Genomic DNA, 12,656 nt, shown 5'->3' with positions numbered 1-12,656 from the left:
GTACGACGGTTTTGAGGTAGTCATGCACATATCTTCAACTGACTGCGTATAAAAGGGGAACCGTCTTCAAAGTTCGATCATTTCTTCTTGTGCGTTGGATGCAAGCAGACGTTGTGGGACCAGCAGCTTCGGAGAGTGCACCTTCTGCGTGGTTAAAAACCTCAAACGCTCAGGTCGTGCTCTCATTTGGATTTCAATCGTCAGGTGGAGCAGTCGTCGATGAAAGCAGACCTTTTGCGTGGTATAAAGCCTCAAACGCTTAGGTCGTGCTCTCATTTGGAAGTCAATCGTCAGGTGGAGCAGTAGTCGGTGAAAGCAGACCTTTTGCGTGGTATAAAACCTCAAACGCTTAGGTCGAGCTTCCATTTGGACTTCAATCGTCGAAAGCAGCGGTCGTCAATAATAAGAGCAGACCTTTTGCGTGGTGCCAAACCTCAAACGCTCAGGTCATGCTCTCATTTGGACTTCAATCGTCAGGTGGAGCAGTCGTCGATGAAAGCAGACCTTTTGCGTGGTATAAAACCTCAAACGCTTAGGTCGTGCTCTCACTTGGACTTCAATCGTCAGGTGGAGCAGTCGTCGATGAAAGCAGACTTTTTGCGTGGTATAAAGCCTCAAACGCTTAGGTCGTGCTTTCATTTGAACTTCAATCGTCGGGAGCAGCGCTCGTCAATAATGAGAGCAGACCTTTTGCGTGGTGCCGATCGTCAAGGCGAGAAGACGCATTAAACCAGTTTCGCATCATTTGGCACTGCGAGCGGATGTGTCGGTGTGTACGCAAAGCTAGTTTCAATTCAATCAAGAACTATTGCATCAGCTGCTGGTGCTTTGCGTTGGAGAGAAAGAAAACAAGAAACGAAATGTGGACAACATTATATAAAATCAGTCGTTCTAATGGCTCTAAATCTTATCTAAAGATCTATTAAGATTACTTCTTTGAAATTCGAAGATAGAAATCGTCAGTTTAGTGGAAATCCAAAATAACTTGATTTGGTTCTTGCACTTTTTGCTGTGCGAAAATCGTTCGAGATAAATGTTCCGAACTGTGCAAAATATCGTAGAGAACTCCACAATTTGGTCCTTCTAATTGTCAGAAATTAATCCTGTACAGAATCTTAATAGTTTCTTTCAATGAAATAGCAAATCCGAAATGAGACAATCGACGTCAAAACTCGTTGAAAAGTTTAGTAGTGAAAAGGGGGAAAGTTTCGCAATTCACACAATCGATCAACTATCAATTCGAATTCGAAAGTGTAAAGAAATCGTGTCAGTTTTATTCGTATTCACGACATCCAGTTATGTCTCTGACATTACACACCCGTACTTTTCCATATTAAAGTACAATCCTTCCGGTTAATTGTGGAATATAATTTCATTCAAATGGCTGCCTCGGCTGGCCTTGCAGTACGCCATACGGTCGGTCCAGTCTTTAGTACATTTTCGATTGTATGCAGCTTTATTTCAGCTATGGCTGCACGTATCTTGTCCTTCAAGGCTTGAATTGTCTCTGGCTTGTCCACATAACACTTATCTTTGACAACGATAATAGTCTAACAGCGTCCAATCACAGCTCCGAGGCGGCCGAATTTCGACTGATAATTCGATCTTCGAAGACTGTGCGCAGAAGATCGATCGTAGCGTTGGCCGTGTGGTGCGGAGCGCCGTCTTGTTGGAACCAAATGATGTCCAAGTCTTCCTCTTCAAGTAACGGGAAGAACCAACCTCCTGCCTCATTTTCGAAGACAAATGGCCCAATAATGCCGCCAGACCAAAATCCGCACCAATCCGTCACTCTCTGCATCGGTTTCGCCATGATAACGTGCGGGTTGCCGTCCCCCAGATGCGACAATTATGCTTATTAACATACCCGCCGAGATGAAAATGTGCCTTATTCGAGAAGATGATTTTTTTGGCACACATTCCATGATTTTCAAAGTAAAACTGCACTATTTTCACGCGTTCCTCAAGCGTATACACAACCATTTTCGTTCAGCGGAAGGAGAAAACTTAGTTTCTGTCAAATCAGAAGTGACATTAAGGTTACCAATGTCGAAATAACTGCTAGTTCAAAAATAATGTTAGATGACGGACACTGTATATACTGAAATCTGATCTGACAGGATTGCAAATGTCAAGGACAAGGATATTTGAAAAGAACATATCTCATCTGCAGACGATCGCAGACGAGTAATTCAACCACGATGTGAAAGCCCTTTCGAAGTAGTTTAATATGTAAGAAGTCTCATCTGCACCTTTCTGCGTCTTTTGATGATAGACAAGTTGAAATTTTGCTATAAAAAACACGAAAAATGGCTCTATTTCATTAAACTGAAATGATAGCAGCATAGTATGTTTGAGAAAGTTGTGTAGTTTTTAATGATAAAAAACTTCGTGTAACAAGAAAAACTTATATGAATTGAAACTATATAACTATATGTTTTCTTACAAAAACTGGTTTTAGGACACCCCTTTCAGAAAATACATTATATCATGAATTAAACTCAAGTTACGGGAATGATACCTTCAGCAAATTTGTTTGAAATATCTTTCTGAACAACTTTATTAAAGTAACTTAGCCCCAATGTTGGCTCTAAACTAAAATAATATTTTTATCTCACTTTTAGGGGGATTCATTACATTAATAAAATTTGTCAAAAGATGGCGTCTATCATTCTGAGCAACTTTGCTGAAGATACTGTACCACTAAAACCACGTTCCTATGAGTTATCAATTAAGAGCGTGAAATTGCGCTTTTGAATCACTGTGCAATAGCAACATTTCTTGGCCCGAAGTATGTTCTTGTACTTGGTTTCTAAAATCGAGAATTTTTAAAATTCTGAGGATTTCCTGCTCCTCGTTTTGAAAACGTTTGAAAGCATTTTGTTTCGCGTGTGTAGCATCTGAGCACTCTTTGCCCATCAAGGGTTTGGAGGCGTTCTAATAGACGATGGACCAAGAAATCGTTTGGTTTGTGCTTGTTCTGCCGCCTCCAGAATCGAACAAACGAGGAAATCATATTCTTCAAGTAGGGGGAGCTCTTCCATTGAGTTCAAAGTACTTGAGATACTACTTTGGTATTTAATCCAGTCAACATTTTTTTTAAATCATATGGAATATTATTTGAATTAGCAATGAATTTGTTACTGCTAATTGAGATGATGATTGGTAAATGATCACTACCGTGTAAATCAGAAAATACTTTCCAGGTGCAATCTAGTCGAATCGAAGTCGAGCGAAGAGATAAATCTAATGCACTTGGACGTGCAGGAGGTCTTGGGATCCGTGTCATGCTACCAGGCGCGTATACAGGGGGGGGGGGGTTTAGGGGTTCAAACCCCCCCCCCCCCCCCCCGAAACAAAAAATTATAACTCATGGGAAACATTGGGATATAAATTGTACATGTGTTGATTTATCACCATGTTCTAAACCCCCCCCCCCCCCGGAAAATTTTCTCTGGCTACGCGCCTGCATGCTACCCATATTTAATACCGTCATGCTAAAATTGTTAATATTATATTTTAAAGATGATCTACTATCATTGTAAACGGAACCCCACATCATTCCGTGTGAATTGAAATCTCCTAAAATCAAACGTGGAGAAGGAAGGGGTTTGTCAATTTCATTAAGCTGTTGCTGTCCCACTTGAGCTCTTGGAGGAATATATACCGCAGCAATGCAAATGTCCTTTCCTTTAATGTTTATTTGACAAGCATCCACTTCTATACTAGAAGTCCAAGAAATGTTTAATCTACAAAAGGAATAACATTTCTTAATTTCTAAATGCACTCCACCATACGGGGAGTCTCTATTTAGACGTATAATTTTAAAGTCATAAAAAATTAAGGCTATGTTTGATGTAAGCCATGTTCCGCACAAAGCAAATACATCAAATTTTTGACTATGCAACAAAACTTTAAATGAATCAAGTTTTGGCATGATGCTTCGACAATTCCACTGCAGGACAGTGATTGAATCATTTGCGGCGGATGATAAATTATCCATCAAATGATACAAAACCTGAGAGAACTGGCCATTGAGCTTACAACTGTTTCAAAAATTTTCCAGCTATTGGAAGGAATGCCTCTATGATGGTCTTTACAGGTTCAGAAATATTGAATGCTGCGAAAATCCATTCTACAATTTCCGAAAACTTCAGTTATCCTGATAGAGGCTGAGAAATTATTGTCCTTGCTTGTGCTAGTTTCTGGATTCGTTTGTGAATTTGACAAACCAGGAGGCACAGTTTTTGGTTTTGAGTTTGGCTTTTTAGATTTAACACGGGGATCTGTTTTTGAAGGTGTAATTTTAGGTGTCTTTTTTGGTATTTTGTGGTTTGGTAATCTCCTCTTAACAGACCCTTGAGAAGTGACAAGCGAGGTATCTTCACTATTTTCGTCAGAGTCAGATTCCTCTGGCTCGGCAAGATTTGAAAAACCGTTTTCGGTTTCCAAAGGTGGGATATCAATGATCGTTTTAAGCATTTCAGCATATGTGCGCTTAGACCGTGCTTTACAAGCAAGCTTCATTTTGTCTTTACTCAACTTAAATGCAGCGCATACTGAAAGATCATGAGGACTCTCCCCACAATAAACACGTTTTTCAACATCTTTATCGCAAAGATTATCCACCTCCTTCGATGGAATGTAAACTTTATATTCAACAGCAAATAGTTCACAGGTTACAATATTGTTTGCCTGTTTCAAGTCGTTAACAACAACTCGAATTTTATCTCTATTAACTTTAGAGATTTCTTCAACTTTTGAAAAATGTGATGTCAATTGCTTTGTAATTTGCATCAAATTTAATACCTTTTCTTTTTTTCGAATATAGACTATCCATGGCCCAGTGGTACCCTCTGGATAATGTTTAGCCCTTGAGTATTTAAGATTTTACTAGTATCCGGAATCGGATTCGGATGATCTTCCATGAGATCATCCATAACATGAACTGTTTTTTGTTTGTAAATTAATAATATTTAAATGAAAACTTATGTATAGTAAAGTTTATGTCTAGGAGAAATAAAAATATTTAATTAAATTAAATCTACCTTGTTGCTGTTGTCTCTGTGCATCTATCGTAAAGAACGACGTTAAGCTCATCCAATGATTTCCAATTGGCAGTCTTTTGGTATCGTCTTCTGCTATCTCAGTTGCTCTGCCGTTGTTGTGGTCACCACTGAACTTGAAGTGCTGTCTGTACCTGACGCCATGTACAGTGCTATTGCTCTTGGTGGTGAACAAATGTGATGCTTGCAGTGTAGCATCTCGCGATATATGTCGCCTCTTTCGATCCTACGCAGCGTACAAATTCTGGTACCTAGTAGATCAGCACTGGGTTGCTTTGGCACCTCTGTGTCTTTGCACCCCTTCGCACCATTATGCGATGGCACCTCTGTGACTCGTCACTTCTATGCGCTCGCACCTCTGTGCGTAGGAGCGGTATGGCCTTCATTGCTAGCTTTCCAGTCGGGAAACGCCCCGAAAATTGCCTTGGCTATTAGCACCAGCAGTTTTAATTACCTACAGCCGTTAACTCACGAACCAGTATAATCGAAACACAACCTTTTCGCTTGTCTGGTTTTTACTGAATGAAATGAAAAGTCGTATGATCGCAAACAACAAAAACTTATATCGTCGTTTAGAGTACTATGGCGATATCGCATAAAGTTTTCTAAATCTGAATAAAACTAGTAGAGTTTGTACGTCATGTTAGTTGGTGGCCGTACGAACCGACTTCGATTATACCGGTTCTCGGGTTCTGGTGCAAGAAGTACATAGAATAGTGAATCTACTTCGTTTTCTTAAGGATAAGCAAAGAACTGTTTCATTATGTATGTTATACTAGTTAATGCACAAAAATGTTGAATAGAATACCACAGTATTATATATGAGAAAGACATCATTACACTACCAGATGGATTAAAACAGTGTTTTGTTTGTTTCCGCCATCCTAATTATATCAGATGTACAACTTTGCTTCTGCCGTTTTCCGACAGGTGGACGTACCGGCTGAGGCTGGTCAAAATACATAGATGATAATGCCTTTAAAGTGAGTGTGTACAGTGCCTAAAGAATAGTCATCACCGTTTCAGTGATAGTTGTTCTTGTTTTCGTATTATTCATTCTCGAAAATGTCTGTTTATGTGCCCAATTCTCGCCATTTTCAAGAAGTTTTACTTTTCTGTTACAATTCGAAAAAATGCGTCTGAAGCGCATCGAATGCTCTCAGAAACTTTCGGTGATGCTGCTCTGAGTAAAAGAACGTGTTGGGAGTGGTTTCAACGTTTTAAAAATGGTGATTTCGATGTCGAAGACAAACATGGTGGTGGAAGAGAAAAAACCTTCAAAGATGAACAACTAGAATCATTGCTTGATGAAGATTCATGCCAAACCCAAGAAGAGCTTGCCGAATCGTTGGGAGTGAGTCAGCAAGCCATTTCAAAACGTCTCAAGCCCCTGGGTATGATTCAGAATTGTAGTTGTCGTTTGCGACGGACAATACTTTGAATAATACACCTGTAAGCACTTTTTCGCAATGAAGCTTTTAACTTTGTATAATAACGGTGGAAGCATAGTTGTACACCTGATATTATGGCCATATCAAATATGGATCATCTATATTATCGTCCACTTTCAAAAATGTTATTATTCTGTTCCATTTTCTCGTATTGTTTAGAAAACTATAAATCTACGTTTCGGGTAATCCTATTGACTATTTCATGCAATTATTTGTAGACAACTAAACTAACCGATTCCGACGATCCTGCTCCCGGTCCCCGGTTCTGGAAGCACCGGAAATAGTGGTCATATTTCAAAATGGCTCCCATTCACTTTTTTGTCGTGACTATGACTTACTTTACTATGGGGAGCCTTTTCTAAATTTACCCTGTACAAGAATGGGCAGAACTTTATAGCGAATATATCTTCACGGAAAGACCGAAATCTGCATTTTGGCGAAAAAATTAGTTGATTTTCTGATTTTAGTTAGTTATTTTTTGAGACAACTAAAAGAATCTTACTTTTGCTAATTAAGATTTTTTAATTCTCATTCCCTTAATAATAATAAAATATTTGTTGAAATCGCTATTTTTTTTCGTTGAATTCACCAATTAAACGTGCTGTCATTTCTTAGCTAAGGCACTGTTCATTTCTATTCAATTAATTTTTTAGTTGAATTAGAGAAATAAAACGTTGATTTCAACCAACATAATTGGTTGAATTGGTTTCTGCAATTTGCAGCTATATGGCGCTTTGTCACCGAGAAAACATTAACACCGTAATGACTACTAGCCACTAGATGGCACACTACTGCCGAGCAAAATTTCAGTCGCGGTTGTCTTTTCTATATTGGCAGGTATAGAAACGATGTTGTATTGGAGAAAATGACATAAGCGAAACATAAACTTCTATTTGAAAATTTTGCTTCTAAATTGCTATTTTCTTCATTCGACTTCGCGAAATCGACTCTCTCACTTCACTGTCCCGCGTAAAAACAATATTACACACAATCGCTTCAAATGCGCACAAATTCTGAATAAATACACTTTCCACTGACAGTTTACGTCATTTTTGCATATCAGTTTAGAAATTTATATATGGATATATCGTAACACACCCGAAAAACACCTACACAATTTGCAAGTAGCTTCAACAAGACTGTCCCTTTTAGCTTTTTAATGGATTGTTTTGCTTTGACACTTCTCATGAGTTTTTGACTAATAAACATGTTAATGAAACCAATTTCATTTTTCTTTTTTTGTGCTGTCTTTCAGTAATGATGGTGATAGATAAATAGAAACAAATTTTCTAATTTTAATATCAAAATGAGTTATCAATGAGAATTTGGTGTAGGATTGAAATATTGCTGGTTTGTGTCCGGGATATTCGCCAACTAAACACATTCTCTAAAAATAAGAGTTTTTTTTTCTTTCGTAATAGGGGACTTAAATGCTAATCATGTCCAGTGGAATTGTAGGCAAAATAACAGTAATGGTAAAATACTTCATAATCAACTCTCAACTGGTTACTTCACAGTTCTTCATCCCAGTAATACTACTTGTTTCTCTTCCGTGAAAAACCCGTCTACAATTGATCTGGTTCTAACAGATCAAAGTCACATTTGTAGTGAACCAAATACACATGCTGATTTTGACTCAGATCATCTTCCAGTAACATATAGACTTTCCAACGAAGCTATAATTAATCCAATTAGTTCTATATTCAACTATCATAGAACTAATTGGTTGGATTACAGACCTCACATTGAAAATCATGTGGATCATGAAACTATTTTAGAAAATTCTGCGGACATCGACACAGCAATTGATAATTTGAATCATTACATTATCGAAGCTAGAAATATTTCAGTTCCCAAAGCTCAAACTAAATTAAATTCTCCTATCATCGATGACAATCTTCAACTGCTCATTCGGTTGAAGAATGTTCGTCGACGACAATATCAACGTTCTCGTGATCCTGCTATGAAAAACATAGTTAGGAATTTACAAAAAGAAATTAAACATAGATTTACTCTTTTGCGAAATGAAAATTTCGCTAAAGAAGTTGAACAAATTAAACCATATTCTAAACCTTTCTGGAAACTTTCTAAGGTTCTTAAGAAACCTCAGAAACCAATTCCTGCTCTCAAGGAGGGAAATCAAATACTTCTTACAAATGGCGAAAAAGTTCAAAAACTTGCTCAGCAGTTCGACAGTGTACACAATTTTAATTTGAACGTTGTGAATCCTATCGAAAATGAAGTCTCACTTAAATATGAGCATATTTCAACTTAAGTGTTATCACACGATGACATTATTGAGACGAATTTTGATGAAATTAAATCAATTATTAGGAAACTCAAAAACATGAAGGCTCCTGGTAATGATGGAATTTTTAATATTCTTATTAAAAATCTTCCCGATGTTGCCTTGAGACTCCTGGTTAAAACAACTTGTTTCAACAAGTGTTTTTCATTAGCTTACTTCCCAAAAAGATGGAAAAACGTTAAAGTAATTCCTATCCTGAAACCTGATAAAAATTCAGCAGAAACATCAAGTTATCGACCAATTAGCTTACTTTCTTCTATCAGTAAACTTTTTGAAAAAAATATTTTTTTGAGAATGATGTCTCATATAAATGAGAATTCAATTTTTTTACCAGAGCAGTTTGGACTTCGTCATGAACATTCAACTACTCATCAACTTGTCAGAGTAACGTTATCCTCTGGAGTTGCTCTTCTAGACATAGAAAAAGCATTCGACAGTGTTTGGCACAAAGGTTTAATAGCAAAAATGTCTGATTTCCAGTTTCCTATATATTTGATCAAAATGATTCAAAATTATTTAACTGATCGTACTCTTCAGGTTAGCTATCAGAATTGTAAATCTGAATTGCTATCCGTACGAGCCGGTGTTCCGCAGGGTTCGATCGTAGCTCCAATCTTGTATAATATTTTCACTTCTGATCTTCCAAATCTACCCGTTGGTTGTCAGAAATCGCTATTCTGTGACGACACAAGTCTGTTAGTCACAGGTAGAAATTTAAGAGTGATCTGCAGTCGCCTACAAAGAAGTTTAAATATTTTCAGTGATTATCTGCCAATTAAACCAAATGCAGCCAAAACGCAATTAATTATCTTTCCTCTTAAGCCAAGAGCTTCTTTTCTTAAACCAAACAATAATCACATTCTCAAATTGTATGGCTTGGAATTGACATGGTCTGATCAAGCTAAATACTTAGGTTTAACGTATGACAAAAAACTTACTTTCAAGGATCACATTGAAGGTTCCAGGCAAAGTGTAATAAATATATTAAATGTTTATATCCTCTTATAAACAGAAATTCTAAGCTCTGTCTAAAAAACAAATTGTTAATTTATAAACAAATTTTCAGACCAGCCATGCTTTATGCAGTACCAAGTACAGACCAGCCATGCTTTATGCAGTAGTCAAGTTGTTGTTCCACCAGGAAGAAAACGCTTCAAAGGATTCAGAATAAAATTCTGAAAATGATTTTGAAGCGTCCTCCCTGGTTTAGTACAAATGAGTTACACAGACTCACAAATATAGAACCATTAGATGTAATGTCACATAATATTATAAGCAAATTCCGACAAAATCGATGCAATTTTCAATTGAATCGATTCGCTCTCTGTATTAGTTAGTAAGTTAGTATATAAGTTCCTTTACCCCATAACACAATACAAGTAGGTTTAGAATTTTCCCTACACAAAAATCTCAGAATTGCGGAAGCAAATAATGTCCTCATGGTAATAACCAAATCATATATATAATAGGGCTGAAAAGTCACCACTTGTGGCTGAACACCCAATTTAAATCCTAATAATTTAATTTTAACTCATATTCCAATAAATAGTTATTTAAAAAAAGAGTTTTTTTCAGTAAATTCTCAGTTTAACTAATTTTATAGTTATTTTGGAAATTTTGTTGTTAAAATCAACTAATTCAAAAACAGTAATACGAATTAGGCGCAGAGCTAATTCCGGTTGTTCCGTGTTGATGTACTTAACCCAACAACATAGTTTTTTCGACAAGCTATCGGAAATATGATAAGGAATTTGTGATCAAATTTTCAACAGTTTGAGATAACCATAAATAATTGAAAAATAACGTTTTCTAAATCTTTTTGAAACAATGAGGAAAATACATCACGCTTGCTTGCCTTTTTCGCACCCGGACGACGGTTTTGAGGTAGTCAAGCACATATCAATACCGATTATCTACTTACGAGTATAAAAGGTAATTTTTGATTGAAAATCGTTCATTACTTCTAGTGCTTTAGACGGAACTGGATTTCGAGGTGAAGTTCTCCCACCAACATCAGTAATAACAAACCAAGTATAAAGCGTGAAACGAATAATTATACGAAATTTTCCATCACTATACTGTATACTGCCCATTTTTCAACCAGTTGTATTTTGTAGTAGAATTTTATGCTGATTTGCTATATAAAATGCATAGCACCGATTCAAAATAGATTCGAACTCAACTCGGCACTCTCCATCACGAACGCCTTCATAGGAACCACCATTATTTTATCATAATGAATTCACATTCTTACATAGAATTAATAGTAATATTTAATTGTATGTCAGAATGTTCAATGTAACTAATCTGTACTTTAGTTTAGGTGTATCATTTCTAATTCTAGTGGCGAAAAGGCACAATTCACGACATCCAGTTATGTCGCTGACGTTACATACCCATACTTTTTTTAGCGATGGTTAGTTCGATTTCCACAAACTTAGATTCAAACGATTCCGTTTATCCTGGTTCCCGGTCTCCGGTTCCGTAAGCACCGAAAATAGTTCCCTATCATAGAAAATGGATCTCACTCACTTTTGTCAGCGTTGGTTTGACCGATTTTAATAAAGTTAGATTTATACGAATGGTCTCACGGTCCCATACATAACTTCTAAATTTCATCCAGATATGACTTCCAGTTCTAGAGTTGTAAGGAAAATCGTGTTTTATAATGTACACCGTCTTTTGAAACTCCGAAACAAGAAACAAACGATTCGCAGTATGTACGAGCAGAAGTAAATTCGGTACCCTCTAAAAAATGCCAAACAATCTGCTAAACCCTATGTAAGGTGAATACAGAAAGGATTCATTCACTCCAGGAAGAACGATAAACCCTTCTGACTATAGCTCCTTACCTCATTGGGTGCGAAACGAGAGAATATCCCTCAATTTTAGCTCCGCATACACAGACTCAACCATGTATGAAGAACCAAAAACCCGGATACGTAGCTGCGTCAATGCAGGACAGTTACATATCAGATGATATGAAGTACCATAATCGAATTCACACAAATCACACGAATAATACTCAGCACGTTGAATAGTAGCCATGTGATAATTGAGTTTGCAATGTCCAGTCAGAGCTCTGACCAGAATACTGCAATGATGCTTGGAGAAATGCAGTAGACTCATTGACATTTTCAGATCTAAATCTGGTAGAAATGCTTTTGTCTGAGCGCATGTTTGCAAGCTGCACCAGTAGTTGGCATGTTTGGATGCAGCCCAAGAACGAATATTGTGCTTTATCCAACTAGTTGAAAGTGGTAAAGCTGGTTCAGGACCAACGAAATCATTCGTTGCACCAGCTCTAGCCAACTCATCAGCCCATTAATTTCCAGTAATACCAGAATGGCCGGGTACCCATAAGAAGTAAACAGCATTTGAAATGCTAAGGTCTTCAATTTGAGTTCGACATGCGATCACTAGCTTCGACCGTGAGTCATTCGAACTAAGTGCTTTTAGAGCTGCCTGACTGTCGGAGAAAAATAAATTTGTTTACCACAGATCCTCTGCTGAAGTGCCGATTGTACTCCACACAGAATTGCGTAGATTTCTGCTTGGAACACAGTACAGTATCTACCAAGTCAATGAGTCTGCTATAGCCTCATTTCACGACAGTAGACACCAGCACCAGCACGACCATTCAACAGAGAACCGTCCGTATAACAAACTATGTGTTCATCAAGTTGTCGTTACAGACAACCAGACAAACATTCCTCACGAAGAGGATAGCTCACATTGAATGTTTTGAAAGGAAAACTGCATGTGAGAGTTATGTCACTAGGAGCGAGTAAATACTCATCCCACGTAACCATTTGAGACCACAAGCGAGTG

General features: G+C 37.4%; 1 protein-coding gene across 9 annotated transcripts in view; it reads right to left on the bottom strand.

Annotated features, from left to right (window-relative positions):
* LOC131426980 (innexin shaking-B) overlaps window positions 1–12,656 on the bottom strand; it is a 1,311,753-nt gene that overhangs the window by 1,211,000 nt on the left and 88,097 nt on the right. The gene's annotated exons all lie outside the window — the stretch shown is intronic.

This window comes from Malaya genurostris, chromosome 2, assembly GCF_030247185.1.
Source record: "Malaya genurostris strain Urasoe2022 chromosome 2, Malgen_1.1, whole genome shotgun sequence".
Lineage (NCBI taxonomy): Eukaryota > Metazoa > Arthropoda > Insecta > Diptera > Culicidae > Malaya > Malaya genurostris.
The sequence above is the reverse complement of the archived record's forward strand: the minus strand, read 5'-3'. Positions and strand labels throughout refer to the sequence as shown.